The sequence below is a fragment of the Rana temporaria genome, chromosome 6 (genome assembly GCF_905171775.1).
Source record: "Rana temporaria chromosome 6, aRanTem1.1, whole genome shotgun sequence".
Taxonomy (NCBI): Eukaryota; Metazoa; Chordata; class Amphibia; order Anura; family Ranidae; genus Rana; species Rana temporaria.
This window is the reverse complement of record NC_053494.1, coordinates 188972067-188998929: the sequence shown is the minus strand read 5'-3', so window position 1 is coordinate 188998929 and position 26863 is coordinate 188972067.

Here is a 26863-nt window from a genome sequence, read left to right as displayed (position 1 = left end):
CTACTTTTTAGACCAGGGGCCTCCAAGTTTTCTAAACAAAGAGCCATTTTACTGTCCTTCAAACTTTAGGGGACTGGACTGTGGCCAGTGGGTGAAGCAAATTTCCCGCTGTCCGTGGGAGTAAACAGTACCCCATCTTTGGTATTTGGGGGAGTATTAGTGCCCCATTATTGTTGTCAGTGGAAGGAATAGTGCACCGTCATTGGGTTCAGTGACCCATCATTGGTATCAATGGGAGAAATAGCGTCCCATAATTGGTGTTAGTGGGAGGAATAGTGCTCCATTGTCTGTGTCAGTGGCAGGAACTACAGTTGTGCTCATAAGTTTACATACCCTGGCAGAATTTTATGATTTCTTGACCATTTTTCAGAGAATATGAATGATAACACAAAAACTTTTCTTCCACTCATGGTTAGTGTTTGGCTGAAGCCATTTATTATCAATCAACTGTGTTTACTCTTTTTAAATCATAATGGCAACAGAAAATACCCAAATGACCCCGATCAAAAGTTGACATACCTCAGTGAGCCTGATAACATGCACACAAGTTGACACAAAGATGTTTGAATGGCTATTAAAGGTAACCATCCTCACCTGTGATCTGTTTGCTTGTAATTAGTGTATGTGTATAAAAGATCAATGAGCTTCTGGACTCCAGACAGACCCTTGCATCTTTCATCCAGTGCTGCACTGACGTTTCTGGATTCTGAGTCATGGGGAAAGCAAAATAATTGTCAAAGGATCTGCGGGAAAAGGTAGTTGAACTGTATAAAACAGGAAAGGGATATAAAAAGATATCCAAGGAATTAAGAATGCCAATTAGCAGTGTTCAAACTCTAATCAAGAACTGGACAATTAGGGGTTCTGTTGAAACCAAACCACGGTCAGGTAGACCAACTAAAATTTCAGCCACAACTGCCAGGAAAATTGTTCGGGATGCAAAGAAAAACCCACAAATAACTTCAGGTAAAATACAGGACTCTTTGAAAACATGTGGTGTGGCTGTTTCAAGATGCACAATAAGGAGGCACTTGAAGAAAGATGGTCTGCATGATCAAGTCGCCAGAAGCAAGTCATTACTACACAAATGCCACAAAGTATCCCGCTTACAATACGCCAAAGCCTCAAACCTTCTGGCACAAAGTCATTTGGAGTGATGAGACCAAAATATGTTTTTTGGCCACAACCATAAACGCTACATTTGGAGAGGAGTCAACAAGGCCTATGATGAAAGGTCCACCATTCCTACTGTGAAACACGGAGGTGAATCGCTAATGTTTTGGGGATGTGTGACCTACAAAGGAAATTTGGTCAAAATTGATGGCAAGATGAATGCAGTATGTTATCAAAAATACTGGAGGAACATTTGCATTGATCAGCCAGGAAGCTGCGCATGGGAAGTACTTGGACATTCCAACATGAAAATGATCCAAAACACAAGGCCAAGTCATCCTGTTATTGGCTACAGGAAAATAAAGTGAAGGTTCTGGAGGGGCCATCTCAGTCTCCTGACCTCAATATCATTGAGCCACTCTGGGGAGATCATACAAGACAGCCCAAGAATTTACAGGAACTGGAGGCTTTTTGCCAAGAGAAATGGGCAGCTTTACCATCTGAGAAGATAAAGAGACTCATCGACAAATATTACAGAAGACTTCAAGCTGTCATGGACGTTAAAGGAGGCAATACACAGTATTAAGAACTGGGGTATGTAAACTTTTGATCAGGTTCATTTGGGTATTTTCTGTTGTCATTATGATTTAAAAAGAGTAAACACAGTTGATTGATAATAAATGGCTTCAGCCAAACACTAAGGCTGCTTTCACATTGGGCAGCGGAGGTGCAGTGACGGTATAGCCGCACTATTTTTAGCGCTGCTATACTGTCGTATTTACCGCGATATTCGGGCGCTAGCGGCTAGGTTTTAACCCCCGCTAGCGGCCGAAAAAGGGTTAATACCGCCCGCATTGCGGGCTTTATTACCGCGGTATTGCCGCGATTTCCCATTGATTTCACCCCGCTCCTATACCGCTCCAAAGATGCAGCTAGCAGGACTTTTGGAGCGGTCCTGCTACCGCACCGCTTCAGTGTGAAAGCCTTCGGGCTTCCACATTGAAGCCTGCAGGGTATAGCAGTGCTATTTTTAGCGATGTACTGCATGAAAAACGCCTCAATGTGAAAGGGGTCTAAAGCCCCTTTCACATGGGCGGACCGTTCAGTTCCGCCTGTCAGTTTTTTCAGCGGACCTGAACAGGCGCTCCATACAACTCTATGGAGCGTTGGATGTCAGCGGTGACCACGTCCGCCGACATCCGATCCGCTAAAATCAGACGTATAACTAAGTGCTCAATATAAGTGATGTGCTCAACCTGTGGCCCTCCAGCCGTTGCGAAACTATAAGTCCCATCATCCCTCTGCCTGTAGGAGTCATGCTTGTAATTGTCAGCGGCTTGCAATGCTTCATGGGACTTGTAGTTCTGCAACAATTGGAGGGCCACTGGTTGAGCACCCATGCGATAAAGAAATCAGCTCAGGTGAGGACACCGCTGGATGCCTGGACAGGTAAGTGCCCTAATAAAAGTCAGCAGCTACAGTATTTGTAGCTGCTGACTTAATTTTTTCTGAAGAAGCCTGTTTTATATATATATATATATATATATATATATATATATATATATATATATATATATATATACACACACATATATATTGCACAAATATAGTGAGCAATGTAACAATATAAAAACAAGTAATTATTTTAAAATGTTTGTTTTTAAATTGTGGAGAATATTCAGAAGAATTTCTTGCGCCATGAGGTTTTCGGTTCATAATTTCTCATAAAATTTCTTTCATTTTCAATACTGTCAGTAAAACGAAATAGTAATGTTTCAAGTTTGATACCGCTAACCTCTGTAAAATGGAGTCTGATTAGATTTTATGACATTTTTCTTTTATTTTTTGTATTTTCATTGTGTCATTTTACATTCCTACTTTGTTCATAGTTAAGGAGGACTGGGACTGCTAATTAAGTCCATGATGATTTTCAGGTGGTGCCGTCATGTCTGCGATTCATTGTGAGATGTATACATCTAATCAAATCCAGATGGTTCCATGTATTAGGTTATAATGCTGATATGTGTGTATACAGTGTTGTACTCCATCAACCATCAGAATCTTACTAATATTACCTACAATATAAACAATTAGAGAATGCATTTGCCTTGATGAAATGTGTGAGTTGACTTTTGTCAAGAGAAGGGGTCACTTTACCAGAATAGACCTGAGGGTCTTATTTCCCAACATCACCTCTATCTCTACCTAACTGTTATGTATTTTTCCTATACTGTTTGTATTTCTTGGAGAAGTCTGCGGTGGATAAACTGGGGAATCCATGAATAGTATCTACAACAATTATTAGAATAGTTTTCATGCCTCCACGAGACAAATGCTGGTGCTTGCAACAAGTTTGTGAACTTGTTGGATACAGTGGAACCTCATTTTACGAGTAACTCGGCTTTGAAAGACTTGCAACTTTAAAAAAAAAAAAATACTGACTCAGTTTTGCAAGTGTTATCTCGCAAAACGAGCAGAATTCAAGCTAATGTGGTGTGCAGTACCCTATTTCGGCGACGGTGACAAGCCAGGGAGACACTCGGAACGGTTTGGAGGCGTTCGGAAACACTCAGAAATACTGGGCCGGATTCACGTGCCCGATCCACAAACACTTACCTGGAAATTTGCGGCGGTGTATCCTAAATCCATCCGGCGCAAGGCGGGCCAATTCAAATGGGGCGGGTACCATTTAAATTAGGCACGCTCCCGCGCCGGACGTACTGCGCATGCTCCCGACGCAAATTTCCCGACGTGCTTTGCGCGAAATTACGACGCGCCGACGTTTTGTGAATCGCGACGTGAAAAAAAGACTTGCGCCAGGAATTTTTTTTTTTTTAAATAATTCAAAAGCGACGCGGGAAAGACAGGTATACTTTTACATGGTGTAGTAATTTTACACTTTGTAAAAGTTGCCCTATCTTTGCAACGGCAAACTAACACTTGCGGCGACGTAACGACGGGAAAAAGTTTTGTGGATCGCCGTAACTGCTAATTTGCATACCCGACGCTGGTTTACGACGCGACCTCCCCCCAGCGGCGGCCGCGGTACTGCATCCTAAGATCCGACAGTGTAAAACTATTACACCTGTCGGATCTTAGGGATATCTATGCGTAACTGATTCTATGAATCAGTCGCATAGATAGAAACAGGGATACAACGGTGTATCAGCAGATACGCCGTCGTATCCCTTTTGTGAATCTGGCCCACTATTTTCAAGCCTTTTCGAGATCAGCCAGGCTGTCCCACGAAGATTTTCCAAGGCTCTCCAACGCCCCCCCACCTCTGGCCACATACGGTATTGCATGCCATAGAAGTCAATGCGGAATGAATTAACTTTGTTTCCTTTGACTTCTATGGGGAAACGTGCTTTCATATGTGAGTGCTTTGGATTACAAGCATTCTCCTGGAACGGATTATGCTCCTAAGCCAAGGTTCCACTGTACATGAATTTAGCAGAGGCACGGTCAGCGATGGCACTAAGGCTGAAGTGTCCATACTTTGAATGCCCCTGTCCTCAGGGTATATTCAGCCCCAGTAGCACAGGGGGGATTTACTAAAACTGGAGGACTCAGTTTCTGGTGCAGGTGCGCATGGTAGACAATCGGCTTCTAATGGCCCGTACACACAATCCGAAAATCAGACGACAGATTGTCCGTTTTTTTTTGCACGCTAGTTGAAAATGGAGAGGTTACTAAAGGTACAAAAATTATCGTACAACTGTCGTGGCAAAATTGGCTGTATGCAGAGCACAACGCCATTTTGCCCTGTGCTAATCGCACACATTTCGTCTTAGTGAAATAATCCATCTTTAAACTAAATAAGTTCACTCACCATGCATTCGGTTTGCCATTCATTCAGGTCAAGAGACCTCACCAATTGTTCTCATTCTAGCTCCCAGCCATCACTGGTCTGCCGACGCCCTCACAGGCTGTTTTATTAAAAACCCAGCAGGAAGTGATGTCACAACATGTGACCTCCTCCATAGGAAGTGAGCTCACAGGAGCTCCACCCAGCAGATGCCCATATATGGATTTGACAACACAGGATGTGATAATACATGATAACCCTTCTAACAGGGATTCAATACAGATAACAATACAGTAATATAACAATAACAATACAGCAATAATACAATAACAATAGGATACAGTTCCTGATGAGGGGAGCCTATATGCAGGTGTATGCTTATGCCACCATATTTATGTTGATCAGACACAGAGACGACAAAAGCACACATCTGCTAAACCGGCAATGTGCTTGCAGAGTGGACGCACCTGGCAGGCGAATATCTGTGCATAACACAGGGGCCCTTTCGCCAGCCGACACCCCCACTCCACAAACACCCTTCTTCAAATCAGGAAGTGTATCTCAACCAGTCTCAGACTGCCCCAGTCAGCTCTGTAGAGCGGGTTGCGGAAGTACTAAGACTGGGTGCCATTATGACAATACAAATTAAATACATCTTCAAATTTCCACAACACAACGATCTGGTATCGTACGAGAAAAATTGTGCAGCGCGCTTTGTGCATGGGCAGTAGGAAACCAGCTGTGACGCCGCAAGGCATGTTCAGCCCCATTAGCACAGGGGGGATTTACTAAAACTGGAGCACTCAGTATCTGGTGCAGCTGTGCATGGTAGACAATCAGCTTCTAATGGCCCATACACACGATCCAAAAATCAGACGAAAGATCGTCCATTTTTCCTTTATTGCGCGCTAGTTGAAAATGGAGAGGTTACTAAAGGTATGAAATTTCTCGTACAACGATCTGGTATCATACGAGAAAAATTGTCGTGTTTGTCCAATCGGATAATATCAGATGAACTGTCATAATGGGCTCTCGAAAGCTCTGTACTAACAATCCGATTATCGTATGATTGATTCAAAAGCAGTATTTTTCGTCCGATGTTCGGATCGTGTGTACGGGCCATAACTTTAGCTTGTTCAATTAAAGCGTAACTCCACTTTTGTTGTGCAAAAAACATTCCCCTCTGGGTGATCTATGCACATTGCAAGAATTATAACACCTTTTGTTGCAGGTTCTTTCCTTTTGTTATTCTGAAGAAATCTCTGTATGTTCCTCTGTGCCTCTGTGATAGGTGGGTCTAATGCAGGGATATGCAATTAGCGAACCTCCAGCTGTTGCAGAACTACAAATCCCATGAGGCATAGCAAGACTCTGATAGCCACAAGCATGAAACCCAGAGGCATAGGCGTGATGGGATTTGTCGTTTTGCAACAGCTGGAGGTCCGCTAATTGTATATCCCTTGTCTAATGGGAGTGGTTTCATAATTATCTCACCTGCAGGGCACTAATGATGAAATCTGCTGGGCCTGCATTCCTTTAAACGTGTTCCTATTGGGAGTATCTCCCCAAATTTTTTTTTTTTGCAGGGGATATCTGACTTATAACTCAGGCAGATGTTTGGGAAAATTGGTGAGCCAATCACACAAGCAAGAAATGATGTTTCTGGGGAGTGGTCAGTACACATTGTGGGCCAGATCCACGAAGCAGTTACGCTGGCGTATCTATTGATACGCCGCGTATCTTCTAGGTTGCTCCGGTGTATCTTTGTTTTGTATCCACAAAAAACAAGATACGCCTGAAGCTGGGCTAGATCCGACTGGCGTACGTCATAGAGCCCATTCACACCTAGGCAGACAAATTTGCGGCGTTTTGTCGCCGCAAATCGCGGTACAAATAGCAGCGTTTTGTTTTTGCGACAAAACGCCGGTATTGTCTGCCTAGATGTGCCCCAAGATTACACCCTCTATGGAGATGGTTCCCATCTCCTAGCCGAACGCCGAAAGCCGCCTGAAAAAAAGGTCCGGGACCTTTTTTCAGGCGGCAGGCGTCAGGCGTCCGGCGTTCGGCGTGGAGATGTGAACCATCTCCATAGAGAGAAATGTGTTTGCATCCCTCTGGCGGCAGCGGCGTCACACTACAGGCGACAAAACGCCTAGGTGTGAATGGGGCCTTAGTACGCCGTCGGATCTAAGGTGCATATTTACGCTGGCCGCTAGGTGACACTTCCGTCGATTTCCGCGTCGAGTATGCAAATTAGCTAGATACACCAATCCACAAACGTCCGTCCGGCGCATTTTTTTACGTCGTTTCCGTAAGGCATTTTTCTGCGTAACGTTACCCCTCGTAACGTTACCCCTGCTATATGAGGCGTAGCCAATGTTAAGTATGGATGTCGGGCCAGCGTCGAGTTCCTATTGGGAGTATCTCACCAAAATGTTTTATTTTTTTTGCAGGGGATATCTGACTTATATCTCAGGCAGATGTTTGGGAAAATTGGTGAGCCAATGGTGTGAATGGGGCCTTACTACGCCGTCGGATCTAAGGTGCATATTTACGCTGGCCGCTAGGTGGCGCTTCCGTCGATTTCCGCGTCGAGTATGCAAATTAGCTAGATACGCCAATCCACAAACGTACGTCCGGCCGGCGCATTTTTTTACGCATTTTTTTCGCGTCGTTTCCGTAAGGCATTTTTCGGCGTAACGTTACCCCTCGTAACGTTACCCCTGCTATATGAGGCGTAGCCAATGTTAAGTATGGACGTCGGGCCAGCGTCGAATTTTCCGTCGTGTACGTCGTTTACGTAAAATGTTCGCGAATAGGGCTTTGCGTAGAATAACGTTCACGTCCAAAGCATTGGCTTGTTGCGGACTGGGATACCCCCACGGACGGCGCATGCGCCGTTCAGAAAAAACTTCATTTACGTCGGGTCAAGACGTATTAACATAAAACACGCCCACAACTTAGCCATTTGAATTGCGCACCCTTACGTCGACACATTTACACTACGCCGCGCAAATTCTTTGTGGATACGGGAAATACGCTGTAAGTTACGGCGGTGTAGTGTATCTGAGATACACTACGACGGAAGTAAAGAAGCGCCGCGCTACATGGATCTGGCCCTCTGTATACAGAACAACTCCAGGTAGCCATACTGCACTTCATTGACTGAAAATTTGAGCGGCTGCAGATTGAAAAGGAAAGGTAATTAAAAAAATAAATAAAAATATGAATATGACTTGTGTCGCAATTGTATACGCTATATTATTTTTTCTTTATTTGCATTTTTTTTTCCCCACGAAAGTGGAGTTACCCTTTAAGCTTTGACAATATAACCTGGAAGCTGATTGGTGTCTATGCAGAGCGGACTCAGATTTTGAGTGCTCCAGTTTTAGTAAATCCCATCCAATCCCATTCAATGTGTCATTGGTCTCCAAGACGCTCATAGCTGTGCAGCTGACAGCATCATAGCAACCAATATCGCATCCACAACCCCATTATGCCCAATAGGCATGACACCAAAGGCATTGCCATATTTGGGTAACAACGTCAGAAATCATCTCCTATGAGGTTGCAGGACCCCTGACCCTCTGTCTGGACAGTGCCGATTGGCCTTGTGCTGATCACATACACCCCCCCCCCCCCAAAAAAAATGCTCAGTTTGGTGTGTTTTTCTCAGTTTGGAGTGTTTTTCCTAGGGCTCTGTGCTATCAGCTGAAAGATTGGGCACAGAGGAAGAAGGGGAGGATCAGAGAAGACAGAATTAAACAGCCTTTTTTACACAATGCGGAGGATTAACCCCTTAGGTTCCACAGTGAGTATAACAAGCATGCATTATTGCATGTACAGACTGATTTTACTATTGTATGTTTAGTAACGCTTTAGGCCCCATGCACACGAGACGCTGGTAAACTCGAGTTCAGAGGCATTTGGGCATTTTTTTCAACTGCCCCTGAACACATTTAATGTTATCCTATGTGTCCATGCACACGATCACGTTTTTTGGCGTTTCAAAGCAGTTGGGTTTAGGGCCGTTTTTCCAAACCCAAAATTTTGGGTTCAGAAGCTTTCAGCTTTTGCGTTTTAGACGCAAATCGCGGCAAAACGCCGGTAAACGCGGCAAAACGCCGCTAAACGCGGCAAAACGCGGCACAAATAGTTTGATTCTGAGCTTGGGGAGGGTCTACAGTGTTTTGGGGATAAACGCTGACAGCCGCAAATCGCGGTAAAACGCCGCAAATCGCGGCAAAACGCCGCGCAATTCGCGGCAAAATGGGCGTTTTAAATGCCGGTTTTTGCCTTTGAAAAGCTGAGATTAGAGGCGTTTGTAATAGCGTCTCGTGTGCATGGGGCCTTAGAGATCCTTTGGTGCCATCCAGGGCACATAATGCTGTGGTTCTGACATCAGCAGCAACATCTTCATTTTAAGTAAATAAGCCAAACTGAAATATATACAGTATAATGTATACAAAAAATATTACAAACAGTTCAACAAACATGAATTTCTTTGCAGTGATTTACATTCTCTGTGAATCTTTTTTTATTTGAATATTTTACGAGGTTTGGCTATTAAAGTAGAAAGTGATGCTTCCAGGGGCTGAGAAATAATAAAGGTTTGCTGTGTAATGAATTATACATAGTTGATTCGTGAGCGATAACGATCAAATCACACCGGGAGACCGGGAGCCGAGTCTGAGGGATGATCTGACCACACTGGGCTATAATGGCAATTTAAAAGAGGTTATTAACATGGAAGTGCGGGGTTGTGGGTTGGGGGTATCTCAGTGCGGCGGTTTTATGACAGAAACGGATTATCGAAGCAAAACTATTTAAGAATCACATTATGCAAATTTAATAGCCCCTTTTAGATCAGACACTGGAGTGCTGGGGGAAGTCGACTGTCTGCGATAATCACTTAGTATACATGTTCCTGACAAGGAAGACTTATTACACGCTATAGGTTTTGTCTAGATAACACGTCTTGTTTTACATTCCGTGGCGTGCAATGATGGTTGGCTGGTGAATCTTTTAAGAGTGTTGTGTTTCAAAAATATATAAAAACTAGGGGCCAGATTCATAAAAGAGATACGACGGCGTATCTCCTGATACACCGTCGTATCTCTGAGATACAAAGGTCGTAACTATGCGCCTGATTCATAGAATCAGGTTACGCATAGATCTCCCTAAGATCCGACAGGTGTAAGTGACTTACACCGTCGGATCTTAGGCTGCAATTCTAGGCCGGCCGCTAGGTGGCGATTCCATTGCGGTCGGCGTAGAATATGCAAATGACTAGTTACGCTGATTCACGAACGTACGCTTTGCGTTTCCGTAGAGATACGTGTCGTAAAGATAAACATTCCCCCTAGGTGGTCTAGCCAATGTTAAGTATGGCCGTCGTTACCGCGTCCAAATTTGAAATTTCACGTCGTTTGCGTAAGTCGCCCGTGAATGGCGCTGGACGCCATTTACGTTAACGTCGAAACCAATGACGTCCTTGCGACGTCATTTAGCGCAATGCACGTCGGAAAATTTTAGGGACGGAGCATACGCAGTACGTTCGGCGCGGGAACGCGCCTAATTTAAATGGTCCCCGCCCCATTTGAATTAGGCGGGCTTGCGCCGGGCGGATTTACGCTACGCCGTCGCAACTTTACAGGCAAGTGCTTTGTGAATCAAGCACTTGCCCGTAAAACTTGCGGCGGTGTAACGTAAATGTAATACGTTACGCCGCCGCAGAGTAAGCCGATTCTACCTGAATCTGGCCCTAGGGTTGTCCCGATACCACTTTTTTAGGACCAAGTACCGAAACTTTTTTTCCAAGTACTCGCCGATACCAATTACCGATAATTTTTTTAAACTCATGTGATAATGGCACATGTGTCAGTAGTTTTTTTTTTTTTTTATGTTTTATTTTTTTAAGGGCCCCCCCCAGTGTCAGTGTGCTTTTTATTTTATTTTTTATTATTTTTTACAATTATTTTTTTTATTATTTATTGCAATCTTTTTTTTTTTTATCAGCCCTGTTGGGGGTCTTTGGTGAGATATCAGGGGTCTTAACAGACCCCTGACATCTCCCCTTTGAGACAGAGAAAGGGTCTAGGGACACAGATTCCCCTTTCTCAGCAGCCTCAGCTGCGCTGAAAATGAATGGAGAGAAGACAGCGGCTCCTCTCCATTCATAAACTGAAACATTGTAAAAACAGTTTACGATGTTTCAGTTATGTGAATGGACAGAGTCAGTGATCACACACTGACTCTGTACATTCGGAAAAGGTAGGAGCTGGATTTACTGGCTCCTACCTTCGCTCTCCATCCTGACAGATCGAGGGGGGCAGCAGCACGGAGGAGAAGAGAGGGGGACAGCAGCACGGAGGAGAAGAGAGGGGGACAGCAGCACGGAGGAGAAGAGAGGGGGACAGCAGCACGGAGGAGAAGAGAGGGGGACAGCAGCACGGAGGAGAAGAGAGGGGGACAGCAGCATGGAGAAGAGAGGGGGGCAGCAGCACGGAGGAGAAGAGAGGGGGACAGCAGCACGGAGGAGAAGAGAGGGGGACAGCAGCATGGAGAAGAGAGGGGGACAGCAGCACGGAGGAGAAGAGAGGGGGACAGCAGCATGGAGGAGAAGAGAGGGGGACAGCAGCATGGAGGAGAAGAGAGGGGGACAGCAACACAGAGGAGAAGAGAGGGGGACAGCAGCATGGAGAAGAGAGGGGGGCAGCAGCACGGAGGAGAAGAGAGGGGGACAGCAGCACGGAGGAGAAGAGAGGGGGACAGCAGCATGGAGAAGAGAGGGGGACAGCAGCACGGAGGAGAAGAGAGGGGGACAGCAGCATGGAGGAGAAGAGAGGGGGACAGCAGCATGGAGGAGAAGAGAGGGGGACAGCAACACAGAGGAGAAGAGAGGGGGACAGCAGCATGGAGCAGAAGAGAGGGGGACAGCAGCACAGAGGAGAAGAGAGGGGGACAGCAGCACGGAGAAGAGAGGGGGACAGCAGCACTGTTGTCCCCCAATACGCTTCTGAATCGCACATATCATTCTATTGTAAACAGTATAAAATCCTGACCTGATCCTGATCAAAAATGGACCTGAAACACCGAACAACGACTTTGTAGATTAGCTGTGAAAACAGAGTTTCAATTCGTACCACACATGTGTAAACCCAGCTTAAGACCCCTTTCACACTAGGGTGTTTTTCAGACACTTTTGGGCTGTAAAGCACCTGAAAAACGGCTCCCCTGCAGTCCCAGTGTGAAAGCCAGAGTGCTTTCACACTGGGGCGCTGCGCTGGCAGAACGTTAAAAAAAGTCCTGCAAGAAGAAGCATCTTTGAGTGGGTAGAGGAGGGCGGTGTATACACTGCTCCTTCGCCACTTCTGCCCATTGAAACGAATGAGCACCGCTGCCGAAGCGCCTGAAAAGCACTTCGGCAGTGGCACTACACAGGCACATTTAACTCTTTATTCAACCACTAGCAGGAGTTAAAAGCGCCCCGCTAGCGTCCAAATAGCATTGCTAAAACGATGGTAAAAGGCCGCTACAACTAGCAGCATTTTACCGTCAATGCCCGCCCACCCCAGTGTGAAAGCAGCCTAAGGGAGAGTAATCATCGCTGTTAGTATTTGTTTGCCATCTATCTCCCATTGGGGGATTTCCCTTCAATTCCTTTTCCGTAGCCAAAACAGGAAGTGAGAGGAAATCCTTTGGGGACCCCCAGGTCCCCAGAACTAGTGTCTCCATTGGAAGATTTCTCCCTCTATTACTTTTCTGGGGACAACCCAAAATTTGGGAATTTCATTTACTTTTACTTTCAATAGTGATGGGCTCGGGTGTGCTCAGATCGAATCCACCAGGAAGCCATCACTGCACACCGCCAATCATAGCCAGTGAGACATTTGCAACCGTCAGCTGCACATACACACGCTGCTTATGATTGGCGGTGTGCAGTGCCGACTTCCTGGTGGGTTCAATCCGAACATGCCCCGGCCCATCATCTCAGCCTCCCCAATGCCCATCAATGCAGCCTGATCAGTGCCCATCAATTCAGCCTCACCAATGCCCATCAATGCAGCCTGATCAGTGCATGTCAATGTAACCTCACCAATGCTCATCAATGCAGCCTCCCCAGTGCCCATCAATGCAGCCTGATCAGTACCCATCAATACAGCCCCACCAATGCCTATCAATGCAGCATCATTAGTGCCCATCAGCTCAGCATCACCAATGCACTGCAGCCTCACCAGTGCCCATCAATGCACCCTCATCAGTGCCCATTATTGCAGAATGATCAGTGCCCATCAGCTCAGCCTTACCTGTGCCCATCAATGAAGCCTGATCAGTGTCCATCAGCTCAGCCTCACCAGTGCCCATCAGTGCAGCCTCAGCAGTGCTCATCAGCGCAACCCGCTACTGGACCAGCTCCTATGATGGACATCACACATTGGACCAGTGTGACATCCATCATAGGAGCCGGTCTAGGAGGCAAGACTTTTCTACACTGGGTAAGCTGGAGATACCCGCTCCGTGTAATTCGGTGGCGCTTGCCCCCTTTGCCTTCAGAGACAGCCAGTGCATCCCCAAGATTGGCCCTGCAAAGAGGCCCCCGGGGCAGGCAGACTACCGGGAAATCTCCCACTATCCCAATAGGCCAGTCTGGCCCTGTATAGTTCCTGGCCAACCCCAGGCCTTGGTACTCTGGGATAATAATTCTGAATTAGCAATACGAGACCCAGGGCTTTTTAGGGGTCCACTCAGGCTATAGCCCAGGTCAGCCTTTATCCTGATGTTATTGCTAAAAAATGAAAAAAGACAGAAAAAAAAAACAAAACAAAAAAAAACGTTTTTCATAGTTTGTTATAAAATTTTGCAAACAATGTCCCTTTCACACAAGTTGGTTATCGGCTTGTGTTTACATCGTGATCAGCTCTGATTGGACACAGCTGATCATGTGGTAAAGAGCCGCTGATTGGCTCTTTACCCCGGTCTGTGATCAGCTGTGTCCCAGAACTGGCTGGCCGAATGACGGCTACAGCGCAGTCGGCAAGTGGTTAAAAAGCTTAGACAGGACAGGTAGGGTGGTGGAAGGGACATTTTTAAGAATACATATATCGCCAGATTCAGGTAGCTTTACGCCGGCGTATCAGTAGATACGCAGACGTAACTCTGAATCTACGCCGTCCTAAATTTAAGCGTATTCTGGAAACCAGATACGCTTAAATTAGGCTAAGATACGAGCGGCGTAAGTCTCCTACGCCGTCGTATCTTAGGGTGCAATGTTTACGCTGGCCGCTAGGTGGCGCTTAGGGCGGTGTAGCGTAAATGGCCTGGCGTAAGCGCGCGTAATTCAAAGCAAATGACTAGATACGCCGATTCACGAACGTACGTGCGCCCGTCGCAATTAGTTACGCCGCTTACGTTAGAGATACGCCGGCATAAAGATAAAGTTGCTCCCTAGGTGGCGCATCCCATGCAAGGTATGGAAGTCGGAACAGGCCTGTCTTTTTACGTGGTTTCGTAAGTCGTACGCGAATAGGGCTGTGCGTAAATTACGTTCACGTCACAGGCATTGAGCCGACTTATCTTTGGGCGTAAATACGACGTGATACTGAGCATGCGTGCGCATGCGCCGTTCGTTCGGCCATGCATCTACATGGGGTCAAGCCTCATTTAAATACAACACGCCCCCTACAGCCTACTTTGAATTACGCACGCTTACGCCAGGCCATTTACACTACGCTGCCGTAACTTAGGAGGCAAGTGCTTTGTGAATACAGCACTTGCCTCTCTAAGTTTCGGCGGCGTAGCGTAAATACGGTACGCTACGCCCGCGCAACGTAGATCGGCCGTACCTGAATCTAGGCCAGATATAGTTAGGGATTTCTTCCACTTTAAAACTGGGGCTTAACCACCTGTTTCTTACCACCTCTTGACCACCCGTGTAAACAAGACCATTCTTTGCCTCTCTGTCTTTTTGCCTCTCCTTTTCTCCTGTCTTTTTCTATCCCTCTCTCCCTTTCTGTTCCATTCTCCATTGTTCTCTCTCATTATCTCTCTCTTTTCCTTTTTTGTCCCTTTTTCTCCTCATCTCTCTCATTTTTACCTCTTTGAAAGCAATTTACTTTCACCAAAGACACCTCAGACAGAAAACACCTCTAGTCTATTGATCTTAAAACTGGATGTGAGCATCACAGGCATTAGTCATGTAGAGGAACATGGGAATGTCACCAGCTAATTGACGTGGTGGTAGCAAATGACTAATAATGAGATTTAGGTGAACTGAACATCCATCACACAGCGGACAAAACAGGATGTGTGCGCTAAACACACAGGACCCACAGAGACATTAAAGACGGAGGAGTTCCTCTGAATCAAGGCCACTGGTGGAGCCGCTTTCTGATATCTTCTGAGGGAATTGAAAAAGCTTTTTCAGTGAATGATGTTCTGAGTAACTCACCAAAGGAATCTGAAAAATCAATGCAAGCCTTCTATATAGAAGGCAGTGGCCTCCTCTGGGGCTCTTCATTATTCTCTTCTGTATGATAGAACAGATGGCCAGTTCAGAGGAGATGGGTTTATTTTGGCTTGGTACATATGTAGTACATATGTAATATTTAAGCTGGGTGTGTCCAGAGTCTGGTCCCCCGGGAGGAACATTACTTTCACTCATTGCACTCAGTATTGGAATTTCATGTCATTTAGGGCTCATGCATACAAAGGGATAGATCCACAAAGAAATTACGCCGGCGTATCTACTGATACACTGGCGTAATTTCAAAATTCCTGCGTTGTATCTTGAAACTTTTTTTTTTATTAGTTTTCCACAAGTACAAGTACAGGTACAGTGGTCCAAAAAGTAATGGCACAGTAGTTGGAACAATACAGGCATATCATGGCACATAGAAATGCAACCAATTCCCTTCCCTCCACTGTACTTCCCTCCCACAAACAAATTGCCCCGTTCCCTCAACAGAGGAATCGGAGAACCCGTTACTTCCGGGTAACCCAGTCGGCCCGAACCTGGCCGCGAGTAACAGTTACCTTTTTTAGGTCAACCATAACCCATGCACACTCCCACACACACACCCACAAACACGCTCTCACACCCTCAATCATCCATCCGACCCAACCCCCAGCCCCCCCCCACACCCAGACCATCCGCCCCCGTCTTCCCAACAATCAACAGAGCACCCAGAGCCGCGCCCCCCTAATCCTTTTATGGCTGAGAAAGTGGGGTATCCCTCCAGAAGGAGTCAGCAATATCCAGCCAAGGTTGCCAGATCTTGCCAAACTTCTTAGGGCAGGCCCTGCCTTTATATATACATTTAAATATGGGTAAAACCTTATTCACCATACGATACAACATTTGAATGTCCGGAGCGGACGCACTCTTCCATTGTAACAATATCAGTTTTCTGGCATAGAACAAAATTATTCGTAACAGAGTCCGAGCATGCGTTGTAGGTACAGAGTCATTAAGCACCCCCAACAACCCGGCCTCCGGGGTGAGCGGAACCGGGAAGTGTAGAGTGTCCCCAAAAAAGGAAAACAGTTCCCTCCAGTACGCTGTCGCACCAGGGCATGACCAAAACATGTGTAAGTAGTCGGCCTCGGTGGAGTCACACCGAGGACAGAAGGCACTGGTAATCAAACCCATACCGGCCAATCTGGCCGGAGTGTAGTGTAGCTGGTGAATAAATTTAAATTGTACATATTGGTCATTGGACCCAATCAAATCAAGAAAACAAACCTCCGAGGCCTCCTTCCACCCCTCCTCGGACAGCCCTGGGATATCTACCTCCCACTTCCGCTGAGCATTCAGGAAGGGTTTGACCCCTTTCGACTGAAGGCGTGAGTAAAATGTCGTAACCAGCTTCCCCAAATCTGAGTAAGACATGAGTGCCTCTAGAGGCGACTCCGTGAGCTCCTGGGTCAGACCCTCAAACTGAGACCGTATGGCGTGGCGGAGTGACATATACCTGAATAGAGCATTATCCGTTATCCCACTGCGTACCTTCAAATCCTCAAAGGAAATAAGCTTGTCCTGAACAAAGACATGCGTAACTCGTGTGACCCCCAATTGGGTCCACCACCCGGAGTCCGGGTGGCCCAGGAGCTCAGGGAAGTTCAAATTCTGCCATAGGGGAGCCCTAGGAGACACCCCGCCCGCATGAGTAAGCACCCCATTACCCTCATGCCAGGCCAACCAGCTAACCTCAATCGGGGAGTCCCGGGAGCACCGCCCAGCCCTTGACCTAAGTAGGCCATCAACCAGCGAGTCCCTGGAGCCCTCCAGAGCGGTCAGTAGAGCGGTGGAACAGGACGGAGAGGCCTCCAGGAACCAGTCATAGACATATGTGAGCTGAGATGCTATAAAGTATTGTCTCAAATTGGGACACGCCAGACCCCCATCCAGCTTCGCAGCCTGGAGAGAGGCCCTGGCAATCCGTGGGCTTGACCCCTGCCACAGAAAAGTGAACAGGAGCGAGTCAATTTTTGTAAAAAGTTTCTTCAATAAAAAAACCGGGGATGCCCGGAACACATACAAAAACTTGGGTAGGTAAATCATCTTAAAGATATTTATACGGCCTATGAGATTAAGTGGTAGAGAAGCCCAGGTTTTAAGCCTGGTCTCCATATGGGACATGATTGGGGTAACGTTAAGAGTTTCAAAAGAAGCCATGTCCGCATTAATATAAATCCCCAAATATTTAAAAGTAGGTTGAATGGAGAGTTTAGATCTAGAGAGGTAAGAGTAGTCAAGTGTAGGACCTATAGGGAATGCCACCGATTTCTCCCACCCCACCCTCAGCCCAGAAACCTCACCGAACTCCTCCACCACGCTCATCAGGGATACAAAAGACCGCTCCGTGCCATCCAGGTAAATTAGGGCATCATCTGCGTAGAGAGAGATCTTCTCCGAGAGGGGGCCATAACAGATGCCACCCACCTCCGCCGTCTGCCGCACTGCCAGAGCCAGTGGCTCAATGGCCAGAGCGAACAGGAGCAGCGAAAGCGGGCAGCCCTGCCTGGTGCCCCTCTGTAGAGTGAAAGCAGCAGATACATCTCTGTTAGTGCACACCCTGGCACTAGGGTTGGTATAGAGCAAACGGACCCACCGAATAAATTGGGCGCTAAAGCCCATCCGGTGCATGGCCTCCCACAGGAAGGACCAGTTTACCGTGTCAAAAGCCTTCAACACGTCTAGAGACAGCACCAGGCCACCTCTTTTAAGGGACTCTGCCATGTGAATGTGTAGGTAGAGACGTCGGATGTTATCGTACGTACTCCTCCCAGGCATGAACCCTGCCTGGTCCCTATGAATAAGGTGAAGAATAACCTTCTGCAGTCTCAGGGCCAGAATTTTGGCGAGCACCTTTACGTCACTATTTAATAGGGATATGGGGCGATACGACCCACATAACAGCTTATCTTTGTCGGGCTTAGGGAGCACCACTATCAGGGCCTCACACATGGAGGAGGGAAGCTCACCCTCCTGCAGCGCCTGCCCAAACAAGGAGTGCAACCTCTGCGCCATGTCCTCTGCATAATTTTTATACCACTCGGCAGGTAAGCCGTCCAACCCAGGGGCTTTGTTGGGGGGGAGTGAAAAAATAGCTTCAGTGACCTCCTCTACAGTAAGGGGTTTGTCCAGAATCGCTACATGTGATTCTTCCAGGATCGGGAATTGGAGAGATTCAAGGAATCCCAATGTATCCACCTCGTCCGGGGGGGGCGGGGCGGTATATAGGTTCTCATAGAAGGTCTGAAAGGTTTGGTTTATAACTAAGGGGTCCGAAGTGACAGAGCCATCCAACAACCGAATCTGAGGTATCGTCCGATCCACATATTCCGTGCGGGAGAGATAAGCCAGCATCTTACCATTCTTACCACTGTGTTCCAATAGCCTGGCCGACAGATACAACTGCTGCTTCCGCGTCTGTGAAGGTCCAGAGCCCTGTGCGCCCCCACCAGGACCCCGTGGGAATCCGGGGTGGGGAGCGCAGAGTATTGGGCCCTGGCGTTCTCCAGGGAGGATTCCAGGGCCAAAAGGGCAGCCCGGGAGGACCTTCTGTGCTGGGCAATATTAGAAATATATGAACCCCGCACTGATGCCTTAAAAGCATCCCATGTGGGGCCAAAGGAAGCCGTACCAGCATTATCCCCCCAATAGTGGGACATTTCTTGCCGGACCGGCTCCTGGAACTCAGGAGTGGAGACCCAGAGAGGACTGAGCCGCCACACCCGAAAGGAGGGCCTGTGTCCCATCACCATCTCTATAGGAAAGGGCAGAATGATCTGACAGTGTCTGGGGTAAATGGGAAACTGTCCGTATATTGGGAAGCAAGTCAGGGGTCCCCAATGCATAGTCCAACCTGGAAAGAGTACGGTACATTCGGGACTGACATGTATATTCCCGGGTCCCGGGATGGCTGAGCCTCCATAGATCCACATAGCCAAAGGTGGAGCACCACTGGCTAAACAGCTTAGAGTCATACTGGATGGACCTCAAGCGGTCCCGAGCTGGGTCGAGCACCGAGTTGAAGTCCCCCACTATAAGAGTAGCCCTTACCGGGAGGGTGGCTAATTGTACACTCAGGTCTGTAAAAAGATCTGCCGTGACAGGGGGGGAGCATACACCACTACCAACAACAGCGGTGTGGCATGCACCGTGCATTGAAGAAAGACATACCGACCCTTGGGGTCCGACACCACCCTCTCACAGGAAAATGGGAGGCCCTTCCTTACCAAAACGGATACCCCCCGTGCATAACTAGAGTAGGTGGAGTGATACCCGTACATGACCCAACATTTTTTCAGTGCCATTACCTTTGACCCCAGTAGATGCGTTTCCTGCAGACATAGTAAATGGGGGTTGTGCACCTTGAGGAAGTCAAACAATAAGGCTCTCTTAAATTTTGAGTTTAACCCCCTGACATTCCATGAGATACATCTTATCACCGACATGTTAAAGCATTGAAAATAACATAGCACATAAGCAAATCAATCAGCAATTTCCCAATCAAGGCATATGGGGGGGTAGAGAGAGGGCCAGGAACACTCACACACAGACACACCACACTCATCACCTCATACAACACTGCAAACACACCCCCAAGCATACACAGTATGGGCAACAGCCCAACACACATAACCCCTGCCAGACCCCAGAAACAAGGGGCTGGCTTTACCCCCAAACTGCATGTAAATGCTAGGAACATGGCCTTCCGCAGACAAGCCAGCAAACTCAATAGGAACAGTCAATTAGCATAGTAGCTAATGCAAATGTAAGAAAACAGAACAGTTATTAGCAAGTAGTAGCAGCACAATTTTCCTTTGAGATCTGTGTCCTCTTGCCACAGCAATTATCTGAAACCTTGTGTCCCAGGAGCTCTCCAGTGGAGCGGGGTGCCCCCCTCAAAAAAACAAACAAAAAGAAAAGAACCAAAAAAGGGAGAGAAAACCCCTGGGAACCTCAAAAAAAGGTGGAAAATAAAACAGATAGGTAGAAGAATCAGGTGTCGGGTGCCCTGTCAGAAACACGGCCAGGCTGATGCAGGGATTCGAACCAGGACAAAGCGTTGGCTGGGGTTTGGAAGAAATGCACCTGGCCCTGGTGCACCACTCTCAGCGTCGCGGGAAATAACATGGAATACTGCATGGTCTTCTCCCTCAGCTTCTGCTTGACATGTTGGTACTTGGCTCTGGAGGCCCGGACAGCAGGGGAGTAATCGGGGAAGAGGGACACCGATGCGTTGTTGATCTTCAGGCTCCCTTTGATTCGGGCAGCTCGCAGGATAGAGTCCCTGTCCCTATAGTTAAGGAGGCGCATGATCATGGTGCGAGGGGGGCCTCCAGCAGGCAGCGGCCTGCCAGGCACTCTATGGGCCCGCTCCAAAACAAAGCAGGGGGACAGGCAGTCTTTCCCAAATTCCTGGGTGAACCAACTCTCCAGGAAAGCAACCGGGTCGGATCCCTCGACCCGTTCAGGAAGGCCCACCAAGCGCAGGTTATTTCTGCGCAAGCGATTCTCCAAATCGTCCATTTTGTCCTCTAATGACCGGAGTTTTGTGTTCTGGGCCTTAATGTTAGGAAGGATTGGGCCTACAGTGTCTTCCAGGTCACTAATGCGGCGCTCCGTCTCTGTCACCCGGTCCCTCATCTTATGCATGTCCTGGCGCATTATAGTAATGTCCAGCTTTAGCTCTTCCATCTTCCCCATAGTGTCAGAGTGATTTACCTTCATGAGTTTGAGGACCTCCAACAGCGTGGGCTCCGGTTCCGGGCCGTCCTCCAGGCCATCCTCGCTGGGTGATCCAGGAGCAGGCAGCGCTGGTGTAGTGGAGGTCCCAGGAGAGGGTGGGGGAGACGTCTCAGGGTCCTCTGCAAAAAGCTCCGGCGTGGATGCCAATGAGGAGAGCGGTGCAGCGCTGCGGAGGCCATCATGGCCGGAGCGCGTGGTGATGTTCATCCTGGCCGCGGGCTGCTTCTTGCGCCTTCCCATCCACCAGAATCCCCTGAAAAGTATCCCAGGGGCTTCCCCAAGGAAATTGCAAGGTTAGTAGTCAGTTTTAGAGGACAGATTAGCAGGATGGCGCAGGATTGTTCAGAGGGATCTCGGAGCTGCTAGCAAAGACGTCTGCTCACATGCTGCTCCAGGCCACGCCCATCTCCTGCGTTGTATCTTTGTTTTGAATCCTCAAAACAAGATACGACGGCATCTCGGCTAGATCTGACAGGCGTACGTCTTTGTACGCCGTCGGATCTAAGATGCAATCTTTCGGCGTCCGCTAGGTGGCGTTCCCGTCGTAATCCACATTGAGTATGCAAATGAGCTATTTCCGACGATCCACGAACGTACGACCGGCCGTCGTATTTTTTTACGTCGTTTCCGTTTGGCTTTTTTCAGCGTATAGTTAAAGCTGCTATATGGTGGCTAGGGATGAGCTTCGAGTTCGAGTCGAACTCATGTAGGACTCGAACATTGCCTGTTCGCCTGTTCGGCGAACAACGAACAATTAGGGGTGTTCGCGGCAAATTCGAAAAGCCACGGAACACCCTGTTAAAGTCTATGGGAGAAATCTAAAGTGTTAATTTTAAAGGCTAATATGCAATTTATTGTCCTAAAAAGTGTTTGGGGACCTGGGTCCTGTCCCAGGAAACATGTATCAATGCAAAAAAAAGTTTTAAAAACTGCCGTTTTTTCAGGAGCAGTGAATTTAATAATGCTAAAAGTGAAACAATAAAAGTGTAATATTACTTTAAATTTCGTACCTAGGGGGGGTGTAAAGTCAGCATGTGAAAAAGCGCATGTTTCCCGTACATAGAACTGTCCCTGCACAAAGTGTCATTTCTGAAAGAAAAAAAGGCATTTAAAACCGGCTTTGCGGCTCTAATGAATTGTCGGCTCTGGCAATTCAGAGATGATTCATTCATAAAAAAATAAAAATAAAAAAGCTGGGGGTCCCCCTAAATTCCATTAACAGGCCCTTCAGGTCTGATATGGATATTAAGGGGAACCCCGCCGTCAATTTAAAAAAAAAATGACGTGGGGTTCCCCCCAAATATCCATACCAGACCCTTCAGGTCTGGTGTGGATTTTAAGGGGAACTCCACCCCAAATTGAAAAAAAAATGGAATGGAGTTCCCCCAAAAATCCACACCAGACCCTTATCCGAGCACGTTAACCTGGCCGGCCGCAGAAAAGAGGGGGGGACAGAGTGCGGCCCCCCCTCTCCTGAACCGCACCAGGCCACATGCCCTCAACATGGGGAGGATGTCCCCATGTTGATGGGGACAAGGGTCTCATCCCCACAACCCTTGCCCGGTGGCTGTGGGGGTCTGCGGGCAGGGGGCTTATCAGAATCTGGAAGACCTCTTTAACAAAGGGGACCCCCAGATCCTGGCCCCCCCCTATGTGAATTGGTAATGGGGTACACTGTACCTCTACCATTTCACGAAGGAAGTGTAAATAGTTAAAAAAAAAACACACAGACACCGTAGAAAAAAATCCTTTATTAATAATAAAAAAATAATAATCCAGCGATGTGAATCCACTCTCGGCCCGGCCCCTTGCTCCAATGTTGTCTTCTATCCAGCGATGGATGATCTCTCCAGCGACGGGTGATCAGCGGCCCCAGTCCAGCGATGAGAAGATCCATCTATCCAGAGCACAGCAGGTGAGCTCCTCTCTCCGCTGGACACAGCCCAGCGGAATGACGCGATGGAGCTGTGACATTTCTTATATAGGGGAAGTGGCCACCCGTCACGTGACCCCGCCCCCTCTGACGCACCCTCGTACGTCACTGGGAAAGCCGGGTCTTTCCCGGTCTCTCCCAGCAAGAGGCCTTAGAATGACGAGGCCTTAGGCCCCGTACACACGGCCGAGGAACTCGACATGCCAAACACATCGAGTTCCTCGGCCAGTTCAGTCCTGGAGCCGCCGAGGACCTCGGCGGGCCGAGTTCTCCCATAGAACAACGAGGAAATAGAGAACATGTTCTCTATTACCTCGCCGAGGTCCTCGTCGGCTTCCTCGGCCGAAAGTGTACACACGGCCGGGTTTCTCGGCAGAATTCAGCCAGAAACTCGGTCGGAAGCTGAATTCTGCCGAGGAAACTGGTCGTGTGTACGGGGCCTTTAGAATGACCTGGGCCTTCATTCATTCAAAATGACAAAACATCAAGGTTACATGTGAAATGAGTAAATGGACATGGTCATATTCACTGTCACCACTGCCTAGTAAATCAGGGCCAGGGTTGATGTAATAATAAACAACATGTTGTCAGTGGCACAGAGTGTCTGAGCATCAAGGTTACATGTGAAGTAAGTAAATGGACGTGGTCATTTACACCGCTACTGCTGCCTAGTAAATCAGTGCCAGGGGGAGATGTTAACATAAACAATGTGTAGGCAGCAGCAGCACAGAATGACTGAACATCAAGATTACAGTACATGTAAAATGAGTAAACAGACATGGTCATATTTACCACCGCCGCTGCATAGTAAATCAGGACCAGGGGGAAGATGTAAACCTAAACAATGTGTAGGCAATAGCGACGCAGAATGACCTTGGTCGTCAGTCATTTAGAATGACTGAACATCAAAGTTACATGTGAAATTAGTAAATGGACATGGTCATGTTTATCACTGCTGCTGCCCAGTAAATCGGAGATGGGGGGGATGTAAACATAAACAATATGTAGGCAACAGTAGCACAGAATGACCTTGGCCTTTAGTCATTCAGAATGACTGACTATCAAGGTTACATGTGAAATTAGTAAATGGACACAGTCATGTTCATCACCACCACTACCTAGTAAATCAGGGAGAGGGGGAGAGATGTAAACATAAACAATATATAGGCAGCAGTGGCTTAGAATGACCTCGGCCTTCAGTCATTCAAAAATGACAAAACATCAAAGTTACATGTAAAATGAGTAAATGGACATGGTCATATTTACCACCGCTGCTGCATAGTCAGTCAGGAGCAGGGGAGATGTAAACCTAAACAATGTGTAGGCAATAGCGACGCAGAATGACCTCGGTCATCAGTCATTTAGAATGACTGAACATCGAAGTTACATGTGAAATGAGTAAATGGACATGGTCATGTTCATCACTGCTGCTGACCAGTAAATCGGAGATGGGGGGAATGTACACATAAACAATATGGAGGCAACAGGGGCACAGAATGACCTTGGCCTTTAGTCATTCAGAATGACGGAACATCAAGGTTACACGTGAAATGAGTAAATGGACATGGTGATAGTCCCCGCTACCACTGCCTAGTAAATCAGGGCCAGGGGAGATGTAAATATAATGTATAGGCAACAGTGGCACAGAAAAACCTCAACCTTTAGTCATTCAGAATGACTGAACATCAAGGTTACATATGAAATAAGAAAAATTAACATGGTCATATTCACAACCAAAGCTGCCTAGTAAATCAGGGCCAGGGGGGGATATGTAAACATATATGTAGGCCACAGTGATGCAAAATTACTAAACATGGAGTTCAATCCATACCTAGAGTGCCACTGCTGCCCACACATTGTTGATGTTTACATCTCCCACTGGCTTGTTGACAAGTTGTTTACTAGGCGGTGGCGTGGAATCACTTTAGACCAAGGTTTTTCTGCATCTGCTGCTTCTGCTGGCTAGTGAATGACAACAGCAGAGCAGACTGACCTCGGCCTTTAGTCATTTGGAATGAATGTTGAATGAGCTGCTACTTACACGTTGTTGATGTTTATATTTCCCCCTTGGGCCAGAATAAGCCATTTACTAGGCAGCGGCGGCACAGAATGACTTGACCTTCAGTCATTCATGACTGCAGGCTGAGGTCTGTGACGGTATCGGTATGATATCCCCGCCAAGCATTCCCTCCTCTCCATACAAGAACATCACAGGATTCCCCACACATGAGTCAAGACTGGATGCTGGAACCAAGACACTTTATTGACACAAAAACTCAGCTTATATGTGGTTACAGCCTGTTAGGAACGCCCCCCTCACACAGTGGGGTTTCCCATACAGATTATAGGAGACAAGTCGGAGCCGACCATGCAGACACGTTTCTTTAGATAAAGACATCAGGGGAGTTAATTACTACACTGAAGCAATCAGAATAATTAACATACTACTTCTCTAATCATTTAGCCTGATGATACAATACACATCTTTTAAGGGTAAACACAGATCTTCTTTACACAACACAATAGATCAATTAACCTTTAGAATAGTGAGGGGACATTAGCACGTCAATAACCGGTCAGAGGAATGAATCACACATGAAATTCCTTTCTACCTCTAACCCATATGGCTAGCAGGGAGCAGTACACTGAGACATATAGGCAAATGTATCACAATGGCCCCCCTTTTGCTCCCTGCTCCGGCAAATCCGGTTGGACCTTCCCTGGTCCAGTAGGGTTGACGGGTTCAGAGCTTTTAGTCCGAGGTTAACTCCGTTTGGCATGACTGACCTCCCTTGACAACTGCTTCAGACTCAGGTATGTCACCGGGTCGTCAGATCACACGCCGGTCAGTCCCCAAGTCTTTGTGCTATATGCAAAGTCACCAGAAGTCAGTGTGAAGACAGCGAATGGGTCTGTGCGCCGCCGTCTAGGTGTCCCGCTATGGGAGGGGGCCGGTTATGGCTCTGAAGTGACAATCACAGGAGATTCATAAAAAGGAAAAGTTATATTTGTTGTAGCACTGGTGCTCAGAGTCCGGGGGGGGGGGGGGGGAGAGGGGACTCAGAGCCCCATAAGGTCAGCCACCCCCTGCTCCCTCCGCAGCCGCCGGTTCTCCTCTTGGAGCTTCTCCAGCTCCATCTCCAGTTCATGGAGCCTGGGGGGGTCAGCCTGCTGTGACCTCAGGTGGTTGTTCTCCTCCTCCACGCGGCTTATGCACTCCTCCAGCTCTATGTACTCACGGATCAGCTCCTGCTTGCTCATGTCCTGCAGGCTCTCCACGTGGTCCTTCATCATCAGGAACTGGGTGGTGGTGTAAGGGGCCACCGGTGGGCCCTTGGCGAACATCTCGGCCCGCATCTGGGACGCCCGCTGCGACTCCCTCTCCTCCAGTCGCTTCTTCTCCTCCCAGGTCCGCTGGTTATATGACTTCCAGGACCTCTTCTTCTTGAAGGGTGGCCGGCGGTGCCTCTTTCTGCCCAGCTCCCTCCAGGGCCCCTCCGGCTCAGGGCTGGAGCCCATGACCAGCTGACAATGGTGTTCCCTGTTGTCCGTAATAGCAGATTGTACCATGAGGGCTTCGTAAGGGGTGCCCAATGGTTCTTCCCGACCCCGCTCCTGGGGATCCCAAGCCGAGTCTACACAATGGGCTGCTGCTGGTGGGCGGTACCCAGGTTGAGACCAATTTGACCTGGTGTTGTCATTCATGGGGCAATTCTGCTTGAAGTGACCCAACTGTTTGCACCGGAAGCAG